Source organism: Triticum aestivum, chromosome 1B (assembly GCF_018294505.1).
Source record: "Triticum aestivum cultivar Chinese Spring chromosome 1B, IWGSC CS RefSeq v2.1, whole genome shotgun sequence".
Taxonomy (NCBI): domain Eukaryota; kingdom Viridiplantae; phylum Streptophyta; class Magnoliopsida; order Poales; family Poaceae; genus Triticum; species Triticum aestivum.
Genome location: NC_057795.1, coordinates 490,473,759 through 490,499,285, shown reverse-complemented (window position 1 = coordinate 490,499,285; position 25,527 = coordinate 490,473,759).

Below are 25,527 nucleotides of genomic sequence, written 5' to 3'. Positions count from 1 at the left end.
TATTGATATTGACTTCCAAATTACGGCAGACTATATTGCTTCTGATTAGAGATCCCGGGGTTTGTACCAGCATATTCTTGCCCAAAAGTGAACAAGGAAATTTGTTTTGGGCAACCAAACTCCGATAAATGAAAGAGTGGGAAGCCCAGAGTCAAATAAAATTACTCCAGGTATGTTATTAACAGGGAACATACCAATGACGACTTCGGGGTTCTCTTGGGCTTCGTCGGCGGAAAGGTGATGAATATATCCCATGAAGTCGTGCTGATCTGGGCATGCCTCCATATAATGGACTTGTGGCTTGAATGTAGTATTTGCCCGATTGTTCGTGGGACACTGTTTGGCATAATGTCTGGTTTGACCACAATTGAAACAGGAATTGCTGCGCAAACGATTCTCTAGAACTTTGTTGAGCATGTCATTCTTGACTTGGGTGGTGGTCTTGTTAACATTTTGCTCCCAATTGGGCTTGTATGCTACCTGAGTCGGCTACCGGGTACGAACCTTCTGCACTGGTTGCATTTCTTTTCCTGGCTCAAACTTGCACTTGTGATCATTGTTGGCAGGCTTAGCGTCTGATACAAGCTTGTGTTCCCTTTCAGCAATGAAAGCCTTGTTCACTAGAGTCTGGAAGTCCGGGGAATCAAACATGCTGAGAGTACAACGAAGTTGCGGTTTTAACCCGCCAAGAAACCTGTCCATCTTTCTTTCCTCACTAGCCACGTCATATTGAGAGTAACTTGACAGTTGATTGAATTTCTGCAAATATTCTCCCACGGACTGACTTCCTTGGAGGAGCGCAAGAAATTCATGCTGCTTAGTCTTCATAATTCCTGTTGGGATGTGATATTTCCAGAATCGTTCCTTGAATCTTGACCAGGTAATTTCTTCATTAGCAGTCCACATGGCTTTTTCATTTTCCCACCATATGGGAGCAGCGCCTTCAAGATAATGTGTTACAAATGGAACTTTATCCCCTTCATCAGTTCGAGCAACCTCAGGCTTCTTTTCCATAGTTCTCAACCAATCATCTGCATCCAAGGGATCAATGGCCTGACCGAAACTGGGAGGCTTAGTCCTTTGAAAATCAGATAGCTTGGAGTGATGACCAGGCTGATTTCCATTCTGTCCAACCACAGCTTGAATACTTATGAATATTTCCGTCAGATCATTATTTTGTCTTTCCTCAAACATACGCAGAATTTGCTCAGTGGAGGGCGGATTTGGCGGTGGAGGCGGTGGTGGAACGTACGGCTCGGGTGAGTGTCCCGCCTGTCGTGCGGAACGATGAAAAGGAGAACCCTCGCGAACATTGCTACTGCAGCCTCCCCACGTCATCCTAATATGGTTATTTTTCCAAGGCAACGCAACTGAGATGAGAAGCATTCAAAATAAGTTGGGGAGAAGCCAGCAACAAAATCCGAGTAAAACCGAAATGGCGAAGAAAATACGGTGAATAAAATAAAGTCCAACATAATTATACATAGACTCATACATGAATGATAACAACATGCCAGGTCCAACTACCCTCATACATGAAACGAAACATTATGACTCGTACGACTACATCCATACTCCATCCTGACGACTGTGAATACTCGGAATCTCTACTGCTCGGCTGGTGCTGCGGTGTCCTCTCCTGAAGCAGACTCGAATCCTAAACTGACGGGGTTAACTGAGACCTCCGGGTTAAAAGTGACATGACGACGCTGCCTCGAGGGCTCTCCCTCCGGGGCAGGTGGAGGGTGAATTATCGGGGCTATAGGAGTGGCAAGGAGTGAAACCCACTCAGCAGGAGCACGAAGTGGACTCACAGTCGCGGTGCCCGAGCTACTCGGAGGAGTAATCGGGGAAACAGGGGATCTAGAACTGGCAGGAATATAGGGAGTAAATCCTACATATGGTGGAGTAGTAGCTGAGCTAGCAGAGACTAAAGCATAGGCTAAAGCAGTACGGGCACGACTCAACTCACGAGCCAGCTCGTAGATGAGAAGATAGCTAGCAGTGATATAGCGAGAAAGGTGGCTAGCTACACTACCAGACTCCGGATCAATGACAGGGAAACCGACACGACCATTATCGTGGAGAGAAGGATAGTAGTGGAAACCTGGGTGGTTCTGTATTCGGACCTCATTATAACGGAGCTCAATGAGTACCTCGAATGCAGCAAACTGGACAGCCTAAGAAGCGGTAGAAGCGTAGCCGCTTCGAGAAGTAGGAGTGTAAGAGCTGGAATCAGAACTGGTACGCAGAGTAACCACGGCGTGATACTCATACACTGAGTCAGCTAGACGCTCCCGGTACACATGATAGACTAGATCGTCACCATGAGGGTACAGCCGATGCCACACGTTATGAAGGAGATGCAGCGACGTGTACGGCATCAGCTGCAACTGGCATGGATACAGCACCGGAGCCATCTACACTCACAACCATTAGCATTTTAGCATAAAAATAAAAACCAGTGCATGCAATGCAACAACCAGCTACAATAGGCTATCGGCACTTAACTACAACTCGTATTTAATGTCCAGTTAACTTGGCGTAGTCTAGCATGGCCCACAATCAGTGTGGCTCTGATACCAAGCGTTATGGCACCCTGGCTCAGAGCGACCGGTTTACCCTGCATTGCCAGCCCAGAGACCATGTCTTCTGGCAACACACAACAACTTGGTACAGAAAAACAACCGCTTTATTCATGCTAGCAGAGCATAGTTCATATTACAACAGTTAGCGAGGCCAAGCGGCACACACGGTGTGGCTGAACAATATGTACATTATTTAGTAAACATAAAGGGGCCTCGATCATGACAACTACGCGGCAGCGGAACAACGTCGTAGTGGGACTCCATAGCACAGGGACACCAATGTGGACACGATCTAGACTCGGACAACTCTCCTTTCCAACGAGACTTTCCTGAAATCTGGCATGACACGCTAGGTTAGTACATTGAATATACTTGCAAGCTCACAACAAGTATAAACATAATGACAAGCAATATCATGATATTTAACCAATTAATGACAATGCAACAATATACATATCCAACATGCTGTGATTATACTCAAGTGATACTCGTCCCATGGACTGGCTTACCGAACGTGATAATTTCCAGTCCACAAACATGAAGAACCCAACGACAACCTCGTGATCCTTACGGTAATCACAACCAGACCACACCTGGTCTAACACAACCCGATGGCCTCGCTGCCATTACCTTAGTGCAAATCTTAGTGTGCAAATTTATTAAGTGTTGACCCATGGTGTACCCTACTTTCGAGCGTGTCCGTAACCGTGGACTCGACTATCGATAGATTAATACATTCTATAGAGGTAGCGCACTGGACCCACACTACGGAACCCATGGCCTCGCACTCCCATTCGGGTGGACCAACGGCATTCCGACGAAACCACTTCATTGTCATGACACTCTCCCGGCCACTCCAACTAAATCCCCATCGGGCTAGTCCTGGGTGGCCCCATGTCTACTTCAAGACACCTCAAACCACCATCGTGGCAACGATCCACTCTGGGACCCAAACACTTAACTCATCAACTGGCACACAAGGTTATGCCTGCTTACCGGGCTAGGGTACAGCACGCCCATAACCTTCCCTAGATGGAGGCACCGAACAGAGGCACGACAATGAAACGCATTAAGGCCATCCCATACCGGCAAATGTGGTTGCACTGGGAAAAACTCGTTTCAGCGGCACCATGACCCGGTCAACAACATATTCAAGTTGAGTGATTGATCAGGTTCAACTTAAAGTGAAAGTAACCGGTGTCATAATGTCATGCTATGCATCACTAACACTTGCATCAAATAACCAAGAAAATAACTAAATCAACTACGCTCCCACGGAGCCATCACCAACTCAAGATACTTCTCGGGTTAAGATCAAACCTCACTTAAACCAGAACCATTTCTAGCAATCTCATCATTTTTCATCATGCAAGAATAATAATTAAACTAATCATTAACCTTCATGACAATATCCTTTTATTATTACTCATATCTAAGTTCTTGTTAGCTTATCAGCAAGATTCATTTCAAACTTTCTATAAATCAAACACACTTAAAATGACAAGAATCTAACAGAATATAATTATCATAATAATTATTTAAATGCATGAATAATCATAAGTTCAAGTAGGAAAATCACAAATATTGAAGTGGCACTATGAAAATGTTGTTGTGGCTTGCCTTAGTGCTGCTGAGGTTCACAAATCTACTGGTGATCCTCAAGACAAGCTTGCTCTTCTGAAAATAAATAAAACGACAAAAAGAAAACATCAAGAAACCTTTTGAAAATTACCAGAAAATCTAGACAGCAAGGAAAAATCCCATCTCTTGGGTGCCGTTAGATTTCTGGACAAAGAACACAACGCAAAAAGAATCAATGCACTTGGACGTATAGATAAAAAGTTGTGGCTGTTTGAAGTTTCCTGGATTTAAATGAATTTGATTTAAAAAGAAAATAGACTGGGGGGGTGACGTCGAAGGCGTAAACGCCCGGGGCACCTCCACTCATACTGCTTCACGCGTGTACTGAGTGGCTGACTACCGGGCCCCGCTAGTCAAGCCAGAAGGAGGGGGAGGGAAACAGAGGGAGGCGGAGCTTCGTCGGAGCACACACCGGCGACGAGGGTTCTTGGGGTCAAACGAGAGGCGGGATCGAAGGAGAATAAGATGGCGCACCTGCCCATATGCGTAGCATGGCTAGAGGTGACCGGGTGGCGTTGGAAGCGGCTTCTCCAGCGGAGGCAGAGGGCAGCGGTCGCCGGAGAAGACGACGGCGGCTCGGGGCAGCTCTAGGGGCTCTAACAGGGCGGAACACCCTCACCGAAGATTGGCGGAGGCCGTGGCAGGGTTGCCCTAGCCTGGGAGGGGCTGGAGCTGCGGGGACGATCCGAAGGGGATCGCCGACGAGCTCGGGCTTCGGGACGGCAGCCGGCGGCCTGCCCGGCCGGGCTGCGGCTTCTACTAGTTTGTGGAGGGTGTGGGAGTAGTTGCGGGTGCTCAAGGAGGCTGGGGGTGGCGACATTTATAGGCGGGCGGCGAGAGGGGTTTGGGCTCCGCCGGAGGACACCTGTCCATGGCGCCCGGTGACGAACGGCGCCAGCGAGAGAGGGGGAAGACGACGTAGGTCGCGCAGAAACTATTGGTGGGTGCTGACGAGCACATGGACGAGGGAGAAGACGACGAGCACAGTGCGCCACGCACTATGTCGTTGGCCGAACCGTGCCTGTGCCCATTGCGGCAAGCTCCAGTGTCAACGAGTGCTAGGGGGAGTTAAGGGAGTGGAGACGGGGATGGTGGCGAGGCTTGGCATGCTCGGGCATGCTGGGCAGCGAGCACGCACTCAACAGAGTGCTAGGCGGCACGCAGAGCGCGTGTTTTGCATGCCGGCATGCCCGAACGAACGCGGTTATCGCGTGAACCGTGACATCAGGCCACCCTATGCACTAACTTGATGTCTGGCATGTAGTCCTTGGTAGTTTGGAGTGTTACCACGGTTGGGCTTGGATCCAGGTGCAATAGAAATGGATTTGTACTGCTAGCAAGTTTCTGGACAGTAACTTTGGAGGTTTACTGTGGTCAAACCACTGGGAGTTAAGGGCTGAGCTTTGGAGGCTTGCTTACACTTACTAAGGTAAATAGGCACAAGAAAACCGGCTACAATGGAGCTAGTAAAATGGTAGTTGCTGTAGAAACTACCATTTCTGTCCAGAAATGTATTTATTTTCTGTAGCCAAAATATTCCAAAGAGTGATGAAATATTTTTGCTCAGAAAGGTGCCCTAGGGTTCAAAGAATAATTGGGATTTTTCTCAGTATTTTTGGGGCAAGAAAAATTAGGGTTGCTTTGGAGCACAAAGGGCTAGCTGGGGTTTTGGAGGGCAAAATGAATATTATTCATTTAAGAAAAATATTTGAAGCAATATTTTGAGTTGATCCAGAGGTGAAATGATGGTTTTGAGGAGGAGAGGGAGCACTTGAGTGAAATTCAAGGGGTACCCAAGTGGTTAAGTCCAAATGAAAAGATTCAAAACTCCAAATTCAAAACCAACTCAACTGAAAACCAAAGAAGGCAAAATCCAGGCTGTCACAGACCGCCCCTCGAGGCCCGGCCAGCTTTGCCTGGATCTTGAAGCGCTCCACAAGAGGAAGGGATCTCCGACCTATAGTGGTGATGCCCGCCGACCGCTGAAGCTAAGGAAGTTCATGGTTGTGGATGAGTAAGTACCTCATTTTGTGATTCCCCGCGCACCATGCTTTTTCTGACTAGGGCCTAGCAGGGTCCTTGTGATGGCGAAGCCTTAGGAGAGGCGTCCTTCTGAGGATCCTGGCTCGATCCCGACGCACATCACCCATGCCCAGGCTCCGCCCAAGGCACGGGGCCGACACTGGCTGCTGGGGCACTGCAAGGGGGCCCCGGACCCGAGCCTCCTAACTCTTTCTTCCGCAACTCGACCTGGGAGGCGTGGGGTGCGCCGACGGCTCTCCCACTGGTCATTGCTGGCGGTTGGGTGCCCCTTAAGCAGTCTTCGTCCTCGGGTTGTGGAGCTGCATCGGCCAGCCCCTGGCCGGAGGTAGGCGAGACATCCCACGCCCCTTCGATGGCTCCTGGGGCTGAAGAAGGGCTTGGCCGCGTGCTGGCAGTCACACACGAGCGCAGTGCTGTCCGCTTCGAGTTCTTCGATGAGGCGATGCACGCAAGTATCCGGCTTGGTGGAGAGCTGGCCGACATCGACACTCGGCTCGAGGTAGATAACCAACAGTTGGCATGTGAATGGCACTAGCTGAAGGTCGCCATCAACCTTGGGCAGCTTCGGCGCGATCAGGCCGACGTGCGTGCGGCAGCCTCCCTCGCCACTTCTCGTGATGCTTGCGCCCGCGCCCTGGAGGATGCCAAAGCTGCCAACCGCCATTGTGAGGCAGTCGAGGAGCGAGAGCGGGAGCTCCTGTCTTCAAACGCCGCCCTTGGGCAGGAGATCGAGGTGCGGCGTGCCCTCCTGGCCGCTTCACCGGGTGAAGCACCTCTCGTTGAGGCGGAACTTCTGAGGCGCCAAGATAACCTGGCACTGGAGGCTGCGGAGCATAGCCCGGTGTCGGAGCGACTGGAGGTGAGGGAGCGCCAGGCGGCCACGGATGAGGACGCTGTCGCTGCCTGAGAAGCCCGGTTCCAAGTGGAGGTTGAGGAGAAGGTGACGAAGGCACGCGCGGACCTGGCTGAAGGGCACCACCTGGAGCTGGAGCTGCTCAAAGCCAAGCTTGAGGGCAGGACCACCACCCTGAAGGTGAAGTTGGAATCTGCGGAACACCGTGAGAATGCCGCCAAGGAGGCTCTGGCTTCTTCTGAATCCACCTTGGCCTCTGCCCGCGCCGAGTTATCCTCCCTTCAGCAGCAGGTCAAGGATACTGCATTCCTTGTGGAGAGGACTGCGAACAAAGCGAACCGTCGCCTCACGCTGCAAGGCGAGCATGGCTGATTCTCCAGGATCTCTGAGCCAGAGCTAACCGCACCTTGGGCACCATCTGTGACAAGAGCGCTCCTCATCCGCACGAGAAGGACTATGCCAGCCACCTCAACTTCTTCATCGACATTGTGACCCGCCTGGTGGACCGGGCCACGAGGGCTCACAAGCTTGTTTGGGAGAGGAGCGAGGGCCTTCTTGAGCACGCGTTCTTGTGTGTCTTCAGCAACCTCCTCAGCCGCGATTCCCACTTCGACTTCAGTGTTGTGCTAGCCCCCGTGCCCGCGGCTACTCAGGACAGACTAGCTAGGTGGGTGGATGACCATGTGGACGCCCTGGTGGAAGAGTTTGCTCCTGAGGATGACACGGTTGTGCTTGCGGCCAGAGTAGGTGCCACATGCAGCGATGATGAAGAGAATGGCCGTGACAACGCGGGTAGTGCATGCGGCGCGGATGGAGGTGATGAAGAGGGCACACTCAGTTAGGCCCGTACTTCTTTTTTGCTTTAACCTGTATGACCAAAACTTGAACACCTCCTAGTGAGAGCATTTCGAAAGCGGGGCCCCCTTGCGATGTATATGATTATGAAATGCTTTTGAAGTAGCGCCTGTGGTGCGACCCTTCAGGTCTGCAGCCTCAGGCAGGGTGGTTGTTATGACTTATCTTTCGCTCCGTGGGTCTCGTGTGAGCCCTAATGCCGTAGAAACACTTGTCTCCTCGCGGAGAGCCTGTCGTAGGCTCGCGAGGGTCTGGCCCCCCCGAGGAGCCTGCTGACCTGTCCTAGAGTGCCTCGCGAGGGACTAACTGCCGGACCACGGCTAGGTACGCATGTGGTGGCCGCATCACTGGTCCCCGGGGGTAGCCTTTGTATGCTCGGGGCCGGTCTGATCATGCTCGACGCGCGCGCACTGCACCCAACCCCCGCTCACGAGGTACTTGGGGGAGGGGCAGCAGGCACGAGCCTCGCTCAAAAACATGAAACCAGAAAGCGAGAGAATGACGCAAGACAAGAAAACTTCCCCCCATTTTTCTTTTGGTAAATGCACAAGAGCCAAGTTCATTCCAAAAAGCGAGTGAATTGGGTACAAAAAGAGAGGCGAAAGCAAACGGCCACGTCTGGCGTCTAGCTAGTCTTTAGGTCTTCTCACTAGCGCGGAGCTAAGTGCTTCCTCTGGGCGTGGGCATAGTCATTGGGGGACAGTGTTGATGACCAGTGCGGAGCATGGTGCTTCCACTTGGACATGGGTGGGAGCCCCCATGAGGCCCCAGGGCGACACTCAGGAGACTCCGGGGCATGTACAACCCCACTCATTATTATGTGAGAGTGTCATGAGCAGAGACCTTCACAGGTTGGAGCCTTGCTTCATGTCGCCCGACGAGGACCCCACCCTGCGCCACCCACGACCACCGTTGGGGAGTCTGGAAACTAGGACGAGACAAAGGGGCAAGGGGGACGCTGGCGGCGCCCTCGGTGACCGTAGGCCCTCCGCTGGGGGAAAGGCTTGCCAGCACCTTCCCCGGCGGGGGACCTACCTCCGAGCAGCGTCTTGCTCCACACAGCGTGGGGGAGGCCCTGGCCCTGGGCTCCCCCACGCTGCTCCCAAGGCCCTTCATGTTCCTGTGGCTGGGCCGCTGCCCTGGGAGCCTTGGCGATGGCTGTGCCCTGGTTCACCTGCGATCCATGGTTATCACAAGCGTGCTCCTGAGGCGTTAGTTGTACCCAGTAGTTGTTGCTGTCGAATATGTTGCTGGAGCCTTGCAGCGGCTCGCAAAGAGCCTCGACTTCGTATATCTCCAGCGCCCAGCCTGGCCTGGGAGATCGACTGGGGCCTTCTCCCGGCGCATACCTCAGGTCCATTGCGATGGGCACATATGCTTCCGGGCTGGCCATGCCTGAGTCTCTGCCCGCTTGTCTCGCACTTCCAGCCCCTGCGATCGTCGTCACATTCTGGTGACTGAGGGCTGGTGCCCCAGCACAGCCCCAGGGGAGGTTGCTCGGAGTCGCCCCGCACCTAGGTGGCATGGTCGAAGCAGTGCGGGCTGCGCCGTGAGGTAGGCCGGCGCCGAGAGGCTCTTCAGGGGGCATGGGAGGGGGCTCGCGCAGTGTCGGAGACAGGGGGACCAGTAGGGGCCTTGGCCCCCCCTAACATCTGGATTTTGCTGCTAATCTGCTATGAACAGTGACATCATTAGTAATCTTTTGCTGCTGAAAATCTATTTTGCTATAGTTTGGCCCTCCCTAACTTATTTTAGCAGCACTTGGCCCCCCTAATACATATTTCCTGGCTCCGCCACTGGGTGCGCGGGTGTGGCGAGGGTGAGCGCGCTCCCCCGCCACACCTTGCGACGTGGGCAGGGTGTAGAATGGTGTTGCGACCCTGCATGCTGCATCCAGCAACCCGGCAAATCGCTCCAGCAGGGCGTCACAGCCGCTTTCTGCCAGCCTCCACCTTAGCAGTTCTCGAGCCACGTTGACTGCAGCCAACATGTTCGCCTGCTCCCGGCAAGTGTGAGGTGCTGTTGCGGTTGCGTCGCTTGAAGATCGCGTGGCGGGGCGGCTGCGACGCGGCGCTAGAGGAGGGGGGTGCGGTCCTCGCCTCCCACGGTGGTCGCCCCCAGACAGAGTGCAGGCTGCGAGCAGCGCGGAGTGGAGGTCTTCCTTGTCGGTAGTTGCTGTTGAAGAAGCCCTGACAACCTAGTGCTCAACGTGGGCTCTCGGGGCCTCGGCCAGGGTGTCGGTGGAGCAGCGGAGGACCGGTCGATAGAAGAGAAGATCTGATGCACACCTACCTGGCACACCAAATGTCGGATTTCGGGTTCCAAAAACCTTGAGAGGTTCAAACTCTGGGGAGTGTGCAGATATCTCAACCTACCAAGCATGCCAACTCGCGATCCTCACAGCCTAGCGCGTCGAGCTCAAAGGGATAGAGAGACACAACAGTTTATCCTGGTTTGGGCCACCTTGCCGTGTAATACCCTACTCCAGCTTTTTGGTGGATTGACTCGAGGGGCTGAGGATGAACTAGTACAGTGGATGAACAACCTCAGGAGGTGAGGTGTTCTTGAGCTCGAGAGAGCTGGTGAGGTGGTCAGATTAGAATGGATTTGATCCCCTCTATGGTGGTGGCTAAGTCCTATTATAGTGGCCTTGGTCCTCTTCCCAAATGTTGGCGGGAAGGGATCCCACAATGGCCAGATATGAAGGGGCACAAGTACACCCTATCCTGACTAAAGCGGTCTTCGCCTACAAAAGCCCCTGGTTGTGACGCTGCTGTGGGCTTGGCGATGACCTCCGTCCTGCCATCCTGGCGGTCTTGGTCTCGTTGCACCAGAATAGAAACCTTTGGCTGATTCCTCAGGACTCACTGCCTGCTTCTTGGCTCCCTTGCACCAAAGAGGAAACTAGTACTCGGCGCCCGCTGGCGCCCGCCTGGCCTTGGTTGTCATGGCTCACGTCAGCTGAGCCTCGCGAGGTGCACCTTGCATAGAAGTCTTCGCTCCTTTGGAGCCAGCCTAAGGAGGCCGATCCCCTTAGAGGTCTTGGGGTTGTCTGCCTCGCGAGGGTCTTGAGTTTGTTGATGCTGAAGCTGGGCCGTACCAGGCCGTCGATGGAGCCATGCAGTGGGCCGCAGGCAGGCAAGTCTAGGAACCCCCATCTCCAGAACACCGACACCCGTGTCGAGAGGTATGAGACCTCTAACAAGTACTTTGCCTACAAGATGGAGGAGAATAGCTCAGCTAGTGAGCTTGTGCTCATAATGTCTGGACACTACAATCGCTTGAATCAAGTGGGAGTTAATCTTCTAGATAAGATAGTGATTGACAGAGTTCTCTAGTCACTATCACCAAGCTACTAAAACTTTCTGATGAACTATAATGTGCAAGGGATAACGAAAAAGATTCCTAAGCTCTTCATGATGCTAAAGTCGGCGAAGGTAGAAATCAAGAAAGAGCATCAAGTGATGATGGTTAACAAGACCACTAGTTTCAAGAAAAGGGCAAAGGGAAAGAAAGGGAACTTCAAGAAGAATGGAAAGCAAGTTGTCACTCCCGTGAAGAAGCCCAAAGCCAGACCTAAGACTGAAACTGAGTGCCTCTACTGCAAAGGGAATGGTCACTAGAAGCGGAACTACCCCAAATATTTGGCGGATAAGAAGGATGGCAAAGTGAATAAAGGTATATTGTATATACATGTTATTGATGTGTACCTTACTAGTGCTCGTAGTAGCCCCTGGGTATTTGATACATGTTCGGTTGTTAAGATTAGTAACTCAAAAAAAGAGTTACAGAATAAATGGAGACTAGTTGAGGGTGTAGTGACGATGTGTGTTGGAAGTGGTTCCAAGATTGATATGATCATCGTCACACACTCCCTATACTTTCGGGATTAGTGTTGAACCTAAATAAATGTTATTTGGTGTTTGCGTTGAGCATGAACTTGATAGGATTGTGTTTATTGCAAGACTATTATTCATCTAAAACAGAGAATAATTGTTATTATGTTTACATGAATAAAACCTTCTATGGTCATACACCCAATATTAATGGTCTATTAAATCTCGATCATAGTGATACACATATTCGTAATATTGATGCCAAAAGATGCAAAGTTTATAATGATAGTGCAACATATTTGTGGCACTGCCGCTTAGGTCATATTGGTGTAAAGCGCATGAAGAAACTACATGCTGATGGGATTTTGGAATCACTTGATTATGAATCATTTGATACTTGCGAACCATGCCTCATGGGAACATGAGTAAAACTACATTCTCCGGAACAATGGAGCGAACCAATGACTTATTGGAAATAATACATACCAATGTATGTGGTCCTATGAGTGTTGAGACATGTGGTGGGTATCGTTATTTTTTGACCTTCACAGATGATTTAAGCAGATATATCTACTTAATGAAACACAAGTCTGAAACATTTGAAAAGTTCAAACAATTTCATAGTGAAGTGGAGAATCATCGAAACAACAAATAAAGTTTCTACGATCTGATCGTGGAGGCGAATATTTGAGTTACGAGTTTGGCCTTCATTTAAAACAACGTGGAATAGTTTCATAACTCACGCCACCTGAAACACCATAGCGTAATGGTGTGTCTGAACATCGTAACTGTACTTTATTAGATATGGTGAGATCTATGATGTCTCTTAACGATTTACCACTATTGTTTTGGGGTTATGCATTAGAGACAGCTGCATTCATGTTAAATAGGGTACCGTCAAAATCAGTTGAGACGACACCGTATGAATTGTGGTTTGGCAATAAACCTAAGTTGTCATTTCTTAAAGTTTGGGGTAGCGATGCTTATGTCAAAAGGCTTCAGCCTGACAAGCTCAAACCCAAATCAGAGAAGTGTGTCTTCATAGGATACCATAAGGAAACAGTTGGGTACACCTTCTATCATAGATCCGAAGGCAAGATCTTTGTTGCCAAGAATGGAACCTTTCTAGAGAAGGAGTTTCTCTCAAAAGAAGTGAGTGGGAGGAAAGTAGAACTTGATGAGGTAATTATACCTTCTCTCGAATTGGAAAGTAGGTCATCACAGAAAACCGTTCCCGTGATGCCTAAACCAACTAGAGAGGAAACTAATGATAATGATCATGAAACTTCAGATCAAGTTAGTACTAAACCTCGTAGGTCAACCAGAGCACGTTCCGCACCATAGTGGTACGGTAATCCTGTTTTGGAAGTCATGTTACTAGACCATGATGAACCTATGAACTATGAAGAAGCGATGATGAGCCCGGGTTCCAATAAATGGCTTGAGGACATGAAATCTGAGATAGGATCCATGTATAAGAACAAAGTGTGGACTTTGGTTTACTTGCCCGATGATCGGCGAGCCATAGAAAATAAATGGATCTTCAAGAGGAAGACGGATGGTGATGGTAGTGTTACTATCTACAATGCTCGAATTGTCGCAAAAGGTTTTCGACAAGTTCAAGGTGTTGACTACGATGAGATTTTCTCAATCATATCAATGCTTAAGTCTATCCGAATCATGTTAGCAATTGCCACATTTTATGAAATCTGGCAAATGAATATCAAAACTGCATTCATTAATGGATTTATTAAAAAGAGTTGTATATTATGCAACCAGAAGGTTTTGTCAATCCTAAAGGTGCTAACAAAATGTTCAAGGTCCAGCGATCCATCTATGGACTGGTGCAAGCACCTCGAAGTTGGAATATACGCTTTGATGAGTTCATCAAAGCATATAGTTTTATACAGACTTGTGAAGCCTGTATTTACAAGAAAGTGTGTGGGAGCACTATAACCTTTCTGATAATTATATGTGAATGACATATGGTTGATCGGAAATGATAGAATTTTCTGGAAAGCATAAAGGAGAGTTTGAAAGGAGTTTTTCAAAGAAAGACCTCGGTAAAGCTGCTTACATATTGGGCATAAATATCTATAGAGATAGATCAAGACGCTTGATAAGATTTTTCAATGAGTATGTACCTTGACAAGATTTTGAAGTAGTTCAATATGGAATAGTCAAAGAAGGAGTTCTTTCCTATGTTGCAAGGTGTAAAGTTGAGTAAGACTCAAAACCCGACTATAGCAGAAAATAGAAAGAGAATGAAAGTCATTCCCTATGCCTCATCCATAGGTTCTATAAAGTATGATATGTTGTGTACCAGACCTATTGTGTACCTTATCATGAGTTTGGCAAGGGGGTACAATAGTGATCCAGGAGTGGATCACTGGACAACGCTCAAAGTTATCCTGAGTTACCTAAGAGGACTAAGGAAATATTTCTCGGTTATGGAGGTGATAAAGTGTTCGTCATAAAGAGTTACGTCGATGCAAACTTTTACACCGATACGGATGACTCTGAATCTCAATCTGGATACATATTGAAAGTGGAAGCAATTAGCTAGAGTAGCTCCATGCAGAGCATTGTAGACATAGAAAATTTGCAAAATAAATACGACTCTGAATGTGGCAGACCCATTGACAAAACTTCTCACAAGAAAAACATGATCACACCTTAGTACTCTTTGGGTGTTAATCACATAGCGATGTGAACTAGATTATTGACTCTAGTAAACCATTTGGGTATTAGTCACATGGCGATGTGAACTATGTGTGTTAATCACATACAGATGTGAACTTTTGGTGTTAAATTACATGGCGATGTGAACTAGATTATTGACTATAGTGCAAGTGGGAGACTCAAGGAAATATGCCCTAGAGGCAATAATAAAGTTGTTATTTTATATTTCCTCATATCATGATAAATGTCTATTATTCATGCTAGAATTATATTAACCAAAAACTTGATACATGTGTGGATACATAGACAAAACACCATGTCCCTAGTATGCCTCTACTTGACTAGTTCGTTAATCAAAGATGGTTAAGTTTCCTAACCATAGACATGTGTTGTAATTTGATGAATGGGATCACATCATTAGGAGAATGATGTGATGGACAAGACCCATTTGTTAGCTTAGCATAATGATTGTTCAGTTTATTGCTACTGCTTTCTTCATGTCAAATACATATTCCTCCAACTATGAGACTATGCAACTACGGATACCGGAGGAATGCCTTGTGGGCTATCAAACGTCACAACATAACTAGGTGATTATAAAGATGCTCTACAGGTATCTCCGAAGGTGTTTGTTGCGTTTGCATAGATCGAGATTAGGATTTGTCACTCCGAGTATCGGAGAGGTATCTCTGGGCTCTCTCGTTAACACACATCATAAGAAGCCTTGCAAGAAATGTGACTAATGAGTTAGTTGCGGGATGATGCATTACAGAATGAGTAAAGAGACTTTCTAGTAACAAGATTGAACTAGGTATGAAGATACCGATGATCGAATCTCGGGCAAGTAACATACCAATGACAAAGGGAATAACGTATGTTGTCATAATGGTCCGACTGATAAAGATCTTCATACAATATGAGGGAGCTAATATGAACATCTAGATTCCACTATTGGTTATTGACCGGAGAGGTGTCTCGGTCATGTCTACATAGTTCTCGAACCCGTAGGGTCCGAAACGCTTAACGTTCAATGACGATTTGTATTATATGAGTTATGTGATTTGGTGACCGAATGTTGTTCAGAGTCCCGGATGAGATCACAGACATGACGAGGAGTCTTGAAATTGTCGAGAGGTAAAGGTTGAGATATAGGACGATAGTATTCGGACACTGGAAGTGTTCCAGGGGTACCGGTTACGTATCGGGTCATCGGAAGGGGTTCCGGGCATCCCCCCGACAACTACATGGGCCTAATGGGACAAGAGTGTGACAGACCAGCCCCTAAGGGGCTGGTGCGCCCCATGTAGGCCAAAATAGAGGGGGAAGGAAAGAGGAGAAGAGACATGCTCCCTAAGGGGCTATGCATCTCCTAGATAGATCTTGCGTGAGCGTAGGAAATTTTCTGAAATTGCATGCTATGTTTCCCAATAGGAGGAGCACGGAGGCATACTATATCGCCTTGTCGATCGAAGTGGAATTCGAGTTTTCCAAAGTGCATGACACCGATGGGAACATTGTAGTGCAGTCCATGGTCGTCGTCGACTTCGAGCCCGAAGGAGCCGAAAGTGAAGGTTTGGCTCGACATGTAGTCGTTTGGGATGAACAAAGATCCAGTCTTGGTTTGTTCTCCAACCAGCGTAGCCACTGCTTGGCGTGCCATCAGACGGTATGTAGAACCATCAGTACCCTCGATAGGGTGGATAACACGACTAGAACTGCCAAAACAGAGGTCACACGAGTTAGTTACCCATGTTCAAGCCCCCCCTCCTGGAGGACACCCTACGTCCTGCTTCTAGTTTGTACTCAAGGTGGAGTACCTCGTGTGAGGGTCACAACGGAGGATGATTTATGGCTATCAAGAGTATGTTTCTATATGAGTAGGTCCCTCTGGCTAATCCTCCAGCCGCCGCCTTGCTTGGCTTGCACTCCAAGATGATCATTGAGCTCCAGCAAGGCCTCCGGGATCTCTCCTGTTATTGAGCTCTCTTCGAGCCATACGGGCCCCATGATGGGCCTCTTGTTAGGCTTCCTCTAGGCAAGCCACCCCCAGTGTATTGCACTGTTAATGTCCTACAGCGGTTAGCATCAGGACCACTGAATAAAGACAATGCATATTACACATGGAGCAAACTAGCATTGACTGAAAATGAAGTTCAACACACTACCACATCTACCTATCTACCATACAACTATACTGCACATCCTATCATCCAGGTGAATATATTGCCACATCTACCACAATAACATGAACATCAAAAATGTTGAGAAGCAAAACCTAGCATGCCAGCAAATCGACAACACTATCATCTGTTCTACCACATCATCACATGATCACATATATAAGGCCTATCATACTACCTTCAAAACTACTCCTACAACATGCTCACATATCTAAGGTACAATAGGTAGGGAGTGATTTAACTTACATCCATCAATGGAGCAAGGAGGAAGGCACGCAATAGCTCGGGGAAGAGGAGGAAGAACGATTGATGTCGCGGACCACCGCGGACCTGAGAAGATGCGCTTATAACTGCTCATTGGTGAAGAATCTGCCCGAGATGGAGAGCGTGAAGAGGAGGAAATGGTGGCGGGGTTTCAGCAGTGAGCGAGCGGGGAGTAAATAGGGTGACTAAATTGGCAGGAGGTGATCCAATTCCTCCTATAATTATATTGGGATGCGTGCGAGGTCACATGTGCTCACCGTTGCGTTTCCCTCCCCTGAATGCTGAGAGCCTGGTTGAGAGGAAATGCCTGATTGATCCATTCCTAGGGGCCTAGCTGAGAGATGTTTTTTTAGAAAAAAGGCATATGCCCGACTTTATAAATAAAGCCACCAGGCAGAGTAACACAACCAAACACCAAGCCAACAAAGTAGCAAAGAAACAGCTAAGAAGGTTCACATACATGGCTATCTAGCCAATCATGGCACACAGGCCATCTCGGGAAAGACATGGAGAAGGGAATTAATTAAGGCGCCGCCCGATATCGTCGATACAAGGAGGAAGTCATAGATCGAATCTTGGATACCATTGCGTCAAAAGCCTCGAGGTTCGCTTCCTTAATCAATAATCTCCACTACTGCAGAAATACACCAGATTTAAATAAGCAGCTCACAGGGTTAGCCGGGAAGGTAGATACAATAGTAAACTTGTTTCTAGTAGTCCACAACGACCAACAAATCGCTGCAAACCCGACCCAGAATACCATTTTAGACACTTCAGATAAGCCACTAGACATACGCCGCAAGTCCTCGAAGCACGAAGGATTCCAATTAACTTGGAGCAAAAAATGGATGCATCACCAAACAAACTTAGCCAAAGAGCAATAAAGAAAATATGCTCAGTGTTTTCAATGGCCCCACATAAAGTGCATCTCTCAGAACCCGGACCGTTCCTTTTCCGAATTTGATCAGTCGCGGGAAGTTTCCCACGGAAAGATTTCCACATGAAGATTTTGATCTTAGGGGGAATACGGGCACTCCAGATGCACTTGAACTTGGACGTAGGGGAGCGAGATATAAGTTTAGTGTAGGTGGACTTAACCGAAAAGCAACCAAAAGAGGAGTGGGGCCAGACAACCAAGTCTTCTTCGTCCGAGAGCATGGGGAAGCAAGCAGTAAGGCGATGCCAGTCTTCCAACTCTTCCGGAGAAAGAGTTCTACGGAGGTCTAGATCCCAGTTATTTAGCGAGAGCTCAAAGATAGAGATCTCCGGATCAGAGCAATAAGAAAATAAGACCGGGAACGCCACTGTGAGGGTGGAGTCCCCGCACCACCAATCTAACCAGAAGCGAGTAGACTTACCATTCCTAACTACAAACTTGACCAAGGATTGAAAAACCGCACGAACGTTAACGAGCTGGAGCCAGAACTGGGAGCCACTAGAGGAGGAAGCAAACATGGGGCTCGAGTCCGGGAAGTATTTAGTCTTGAGAATGGATAGCCACAGAGGGCACTCCACAGAAGACATGATCTTCCACCACCACTTTAGAATGAGGCACTTGTTCGTGACAGACATATTAATGATACCTAAACCTCCCATGTTCTTGGGCCAACATATGAATTTCCATTTCACCATCCTGTATTTGCGCCTATTGTCGGCAGAATTCCAGTAAAAAGCACCCCCTATGCTTGTCAAAGCCACCGTGGATCCCTCCAGATAGAAGGAAAAAACCCATCGGGAGCATGGGGAGAGAAGACAAACAAGCATTGGTGAGGGCAACCTTGCCCGCTTGGGTGTTATAACGGCCTCTCCACGGCAAGACCCGGTTTCCCACCTTAGTGACAGCCAGGGCAAAGTCTTTAGCCAGCAATTTGTTGGGAGAGATCGGAAGGCCAAGATATTGAAAAGGAAAGGAGCCTAGGGAACGGTTGAGGAAATGAGCAACTCTTTGAGCCTCGACGTTCGAAGCCCCAATAACAATGACTTCGCTTTGAGCAAAATTGATTTTAAGGCTAAAGAAAGCTTCAAAACACAGGAGTAGGAATTTCAGATGGGTAATGCTAGCCTCATTTAGTTCGAACATAATGATAGTGTCATCCGCATATTGAAGGTGAGAGATGCCATTCGGAACAAGCTGAGAGCTAACAGGTTTGATGTGGCCAGCTACAACTGCCCGGGATAGAATATGAGAGAGAGCATCAGCGACAAAGTTGAAAAGAAGGGGAGAGGCCGGATCACCCTGCCTTAGGCCATTGCCGTTGGTGAAGAAATTACTAATCTATCCATTAACCGACACAGTAGTGTGGCCACCCGTGACCAACTGCATAAGCTTGTGGACCATTGTGCCATCAAAACCCTTAGCAAGAAGCACTTGCTGGAGAAACTTCCAACTGACTGAGTCATAAGATTTTTCAAAGTCAAGTTTGAGAATCACTGCCTTGGTGCCCCGAACTCGCAAGTCATGGGCGATCTCATGGAGACATAGAACACCATCCAGAATGAACCTGCCCTTTATGAAAGCCGGTTGAAAAGGGCTAATAGAGCGATGAGTGATAGGGGAGAGTCTAGTGGCAAAGCCTTTAGATGGTAACTTTGCAAAGTTGTTGATCAAGGCAATAGGTCTAAATTGAGTGATCAGGTCCGCCCCTTTGACTTTAAGAATAAGAGTGAGCACCGCATAGTTCAACTCAGAAATATCAACGGTAGCAACCAAAATCCTTGAATGATTGCCTGAACAAGGCCCCTCAACTAGGGCCAAAATAGCTTAAAGAAGAGGAAGGAGAAACCATCAAGACCTGAAGCCGCATTAGAGTTGGCAGAGCGAATCGAATCGAAAATCTCCTCGTCAGAGAGGGGGATCAACAAGGCTTCATTATCATTGATTGCAATTTGGTCCTGAGAGGTCCAGAAGGAATTGGCCAGACTAAAACCCACCTCAGGTTTAGCAACGAGGAGAGAAGAGAATAAATTGACCATGTCCGACATAATCTCGGATTGGTCGGAGACCCTGACACCATTGATAAGCAAGCTATCGATCAGGCAGCGGCGACGCCTACCATTGGCGATGGCGAAGAAGTACGCAGTAGGAGAATCGCCTTTTAAAGTCCAATTTATGGCACCCCTTTGTCTACAATACATTTCCTCCTGACGATGCAGGGCCAAAAGGGCTGCTTCTAGATCATAGTGAGCCTGCCAATCAGAGGGGGAAAGCCCAGAGCTATCGGTGCGAGCATCGAGGAGACCAATTTGGGCAGCAAGCCGAGCCTTGTCATGCCTGGACTCAGTAGCGTGGTTCTTAGCCCATCCACAAAGAAATTTATGAAGGAAATAAGAGCATTTGTGCCAGTCATCCGTCGGCCCGAAAGAGCGATGAGCAGAAGATAAAAAAGATGAGATCTTATTCGCTATTAGGTCGACAAAACCCTCTACCAGGATCCAAGAAGCATCGAACTGAAAACGTAGGAAGGAGACAGAATCAGTCCCGTCATCAAGAATCAGAGGCGAGTGATCAGACCCCACGATGGGCAGAGCCCGGAGGGAAGCCCGAGGAAGCAGGGAGTCCCACCTGGGGCAAATGAAGACACGATCGAGAACAGATCGAATGGAAGCCGATTGGCGATTCATCCATGTATACCGGGCACCAACCCTAGGTATTTCGCGGATAGCAGTGTCCCAAATGAACACATTAAACGCGTTAGCAAGCGGACAAGAAAAGTTAGGCGAGTTTTTATCCAGAGGGGAGCGCATCAATTTAAAGTCTCCTCCAATAAGCAAAGGGAGGTCACAAGACTCAATTTTATTCTGAATTTCATCCAAGAAGATATAAGAGAGAGGGAGTGGTCAGCCGGACCATAAACAACCATAACTTCCAACAGAGAATTGAGGGAGTGAAGAGAAACCACAGTACTAGCCCAAAAGATGCCATGAGCGAAAGCAACAAAATCAAACAAATCTCTTTTGGTGCCAATAAGAATACCGCCTGAGTGCCCACACGATGCCACATGATTCCAGTCAAACCCATCGATCCCAGCAACAACAGTTCATTCGGGGAAAAGGAAGGTTTCAGAGTTTCAACAAGGCCAATGATATCAATATTCTCAGCGCGGACAAGGTCTTTTATCTGGTCCCGGCGCCCATAGCACCGAAACCCCTAATATTCCAAAACAAGGCCTTCATCGATGAGATAGGTTTCTAATGCGAAGACTCGACCTGCTTGGGGCGATGTAGGGTTTAGAATGTTTGCCAGCCCCGCGCCGAGGCACAACAGAGAGCACCTGATCCCTATCAGGTCCCTCCTCGACCCCACCGGCCACAACCAGTGGGGCGATAGCCCCTGAGGCATCCTCCTTGGCCCTAGCAATATTCGGCTGAGCCACTTCATTAGCCCAGATAATGTCCAATAAAGAAGAAGGAGAACCGAAACTTGGGTCACAAGATATGCCTACGTCCTCTAAGATATGCAAAAGGTGATCGTTGGACTGCGACAGAAGCACTAGACGAACATGGGAAGAAGCAGGAACAAAAGGGGGAGGGGAGCATGGGGGAGTACCCGAGGGGGGCAAAGCACTAGCCGCAGCGTGCAGCGCCGCCCGATCAGCAACCCGCTCGCCGCTGTTGGAGACGCGGCCGCTCTTGCGGGCAGTGGAAGTAGGTGAACGCAACAGCGTGGGGCGGGACTAGCTCGGGAAAGCTGCCGCCGCCGAAGGACCCGATGCCGCACCTAGATCAGCATCAATCCTACCACAAAGTCCTGCCACAGACTGCTTGGAATCACCAGAAGCCCTACTGCACGCGGAGAACTTCTTAACAGACGACTTCTTCTTCTTTCTCGTGGCCAAGGAACCAGATGGGGGCATATCTGCAATACCAGAGAGGGAACGGGAGGAGGTTCGGGCTGGGCGGTTGGAGCACCCACCAGAGAATGGGGTACCCCTAGCTCCACCAGAGGCCGTAGTCCCCCACTGGCGCCGAGCAGCGAGTCCTTGTTTCCACCCACCAGGGCATTCTCCTTGAGCAAGTCACGATCTTCAGGGATAGGCCATCCCACTCCGACTGGGTAAAGCGATGCTCATTGCCATGGAGAGAATCATCCGGAAGGCCATCATCATCCTTGCCCTTGTCATCGTTACCTAAGGCTGGGCGGGGGGGGGGGCGGGGGCGGGGGCGACACCGGAGCCACGTCACCCTCGACCCGGACCCTGAGACAAAAACCACCAGCAGAGGGGAAAACATCGATGGAGCCGCGAATGCAGAGAGGATCCACACACCACAGGCGCAGACGCACAGGGCCCAAGACAGCCAGGGATTCCGGATCGACCTCGATAGGTTTTCCAATGAGAACACCAAAAGCCATGATGAAAGCAGCGGAACAAAGCGAAGGTGGGACATCATCGACTAGGACCCAAACTTCAGTCAAGAAGGAGTTTGCTTTCGATCCATTGGAGGTCTCATTGACAGATACAACCAGATGGTTGAGGGGGAGAGTGAAACTGGAGCATGAAGGAATCATACGCAAACTTTCTTTGAAGGGTAACAAAGCAGCGAACTCAAACTCTGAAAGCTGGCGAATCTGCCAATCCCAACCTCCATCGTCCCATAGGCGAAGTTCGTCGAGAAGAATCTGGGGGGAGATAAGCTTGTCCTTGACGGTAATGATACCAGAGTTTGAGAGAGCAGGAATGGGAACCACTACAGGAACCTCACGGTCGAGAGCGAACAAGGAACATCCAGGAAGACCAAAACCATATTGAACAAAGGTTGGGGGTTTAGTGCGATTCTGGCAATCGACCGTAAGATGGCCGTCCTCTCTGCAGATGAGACAGAAGGGGGGATTTTGGCATCGAGATTGGAAATGGCTAGGACAGTGGCAAGCGAAGCAGGTGAGGGTGGGGTTGGCCACATGGGAAGGAGGAGGGATACGCGCCGAGCTTGGGGGAGGCGCAGGAAAGATACCATCACCAGCAGATCCGGAAGCAGAGCCAGATCCCCACCCACAAGAGGCGGGTCGGTGGTCCGGCGCCCCTACGGAGCCACGAGGCACGGACCGAGCAGAGCCCCCCAGGAGCCGCTGGAGTCCGCACCGGAGCCCCCGCCGGGGGCGCGGTATTGCACGGAAGAGTGGGCCGCAGAGTCGAGCTAGCATATCCAGCCCTACTAGCTGCAGTCGCCACCTCCCACGGATCCACAACATGCAATGCAGCGCCACCCAGAGGCGCCGAGGGACCGGCCGCCACCGAGCCAGACCCATGAGAAGGAGGACCGCCAAGCTCCTTCGTCGCCCCCTCCGCCCAGGCTCAATCAGCGTGGAGCTTGGAGCGGAGCGCCGCCTCATACTCCAGATCAGCCTCTCCCTCCATTGAGCCCTCCTGCCGCCGCTTTTGGACAGAGAGGACCTCACTGGAGGACCCGCACGAGTGGTCCATCGATCTGACTGCCGCGAAGTTGAGAGAAAGAGGAGGAGGAGGAGAAGATTTGGAGAAAACACGGATGGGGAAGCAATGACGGCGCAGGTCAGAGGAGGAGGCTGGAAACCCTAAGCAAGGGGGGGAGTGAGCCCTTCCGCACCCATATATACCCTGACCGCGCCAGGCCGGGCCCGACAGGCTGGGCTGAAGGGGGAGCGAGAGAGTGTGCCTGGGCCACCCGCGGACCAAGAGCCACAAGAGGGAGGGGGAAAGAGTGACACACTAGCAAGGGGGGCGGGGCCCCGGCCCACCAGGGCCACCAGACGGAACTGAGGCCCGCAGCCCAGGAGCTAGCGCCCCCACAGGAGCCAGCGCCAGATCTAGGATTACAGGCGCCCCAGCCGCCGCCGACGAGGGCACCGACAAGCCAACGAACGGAGCCCTGACCGGAGAAGACGTCGAGGAGGAGGGAGGGGAGAGCGGGACCGGCGCCGGCGCGACACACCGGCCAGGATCAAGAATGCCATGAGCCGGAGACGGAGCAGGAGCACGGCGGCACCTACGGGACACATGCGTCCAACCATCCTCGGCCAACACAGCAGGGGCAGGGCGACCGCGCCCACCAGGCGCGAACTTACGGTGCTGACACGGAGCCGAGGCCACGGGCAGGCCGCACTATGGCGTCGAACGGGGAGGGGACGGGGAATCAGAATCAGAATCCGAAGACTCATCGCCAAGCGCCCAAAATCTGTTGGTGGGGAAAGGGGCGTGAAGAACAGAGCGAGGATATGGTGGCGGAGAGTAGGCAGAGGACAATGCCGTGCGGAGGCGGCGGGAGGACGCCGGAGATGACGAAGGGGGGAGTGAGCCCGACGCCGACGATGCCAAAGGTGGGAGGGGGCAGAGGGGAGGAAGGAGAGCCATCACCGGCTCGACGTTCCACCGCTGAGAGGTGTTTTAAGTTACGTTCATGCCAAAATCCGAATGCAGACCAAGCATCCAAACATGCCAAAGTAGAACCTAGGAAGGAGCAATATGCAACCAACCAAAGAGGCCCTGGTGCTCCAGTTCCCTAATTTTTTCCTATGGCGTTGCCTAGGCACTACAAGAAATATGGCAACTAGTGACCTTCTATCAGTGACCCTGGAAGAATTGGTCATAAATCTATGACCATTTCTGACCAATTGGTCAAAAGCTATTCGGGGGGCTCCAAACCCTAAACTATAACAAGCATTTTGGTCAGAAAGGTCGTAATTTCCTTACACGAAATGGTCATAAAGCAGATAGCACTGCTCCGCTGCCTTATTTCTAGCTGATCATGACCAATATAGATGGTCATAACCTTGTAAAATGTGGTGGGTTGCTATGACTAGGCGCCATCTCATCAGTTTTGCCTATGTGTCATGTCCATGTGGCAGTTTTTGCCCTAGGTTGTGAAGCAACCTATATTTCTGTCATTCCCAAAATTCCCAAAAAAATCTCATAAATTCTTTGGGTCATATCTTCGTCAAATATGTAAAAAACCTTCCTTGTATAGTTCAAAAATAATTCAAAAATATTCATTTTCCTATTCTGTTCAGAAAAACACTTTGTGAAGAAAGTACCACTTTGGCATGTCCAAATGGTATCCATTTTCTACAGTGCTTTCCTCTACTCAAATAACCATCCTCCACCAAATGCTAGCTCAATCCATTCATTATTTTGAGCCTGGCTTCAACATTCGTATTTATGTCCAGTGTGGTACTTTGCAAAGCGAGTACCACCTAGGCTCCTCCTTTTGAGCTCAAAATTTGTGAAGACGGTCTTCTTAGTAACTGATCATCCTCAACCAAAACTCACACCCATTAGCCATGTGCATTTCCCGTACCGCTAATCAAACACTTGGCTGCTTATTCATTTTTGAGCATCGATCGGTCTCCTCGTGAGAATCTTATGTTGTGATTTTCTTCCTAGCACCTACCTGGGGAGTGCCCAACCCACTAGACATGCCTAGGCAGCCCAGAACACATGGCACCGCCACGGTCATGCGGTGACCATGCGGCGGGCATGCGAGTTTACGCGCTCTAGAGTTAGGGTCCTCGGCCACCATCCAAACCTCGACGTATCGCCACCAAACCATGTATTTATGATTAAATAGGTACTTATGTAACTAGAAATGATTTTTAGAAAAAATAAATAGCAAAC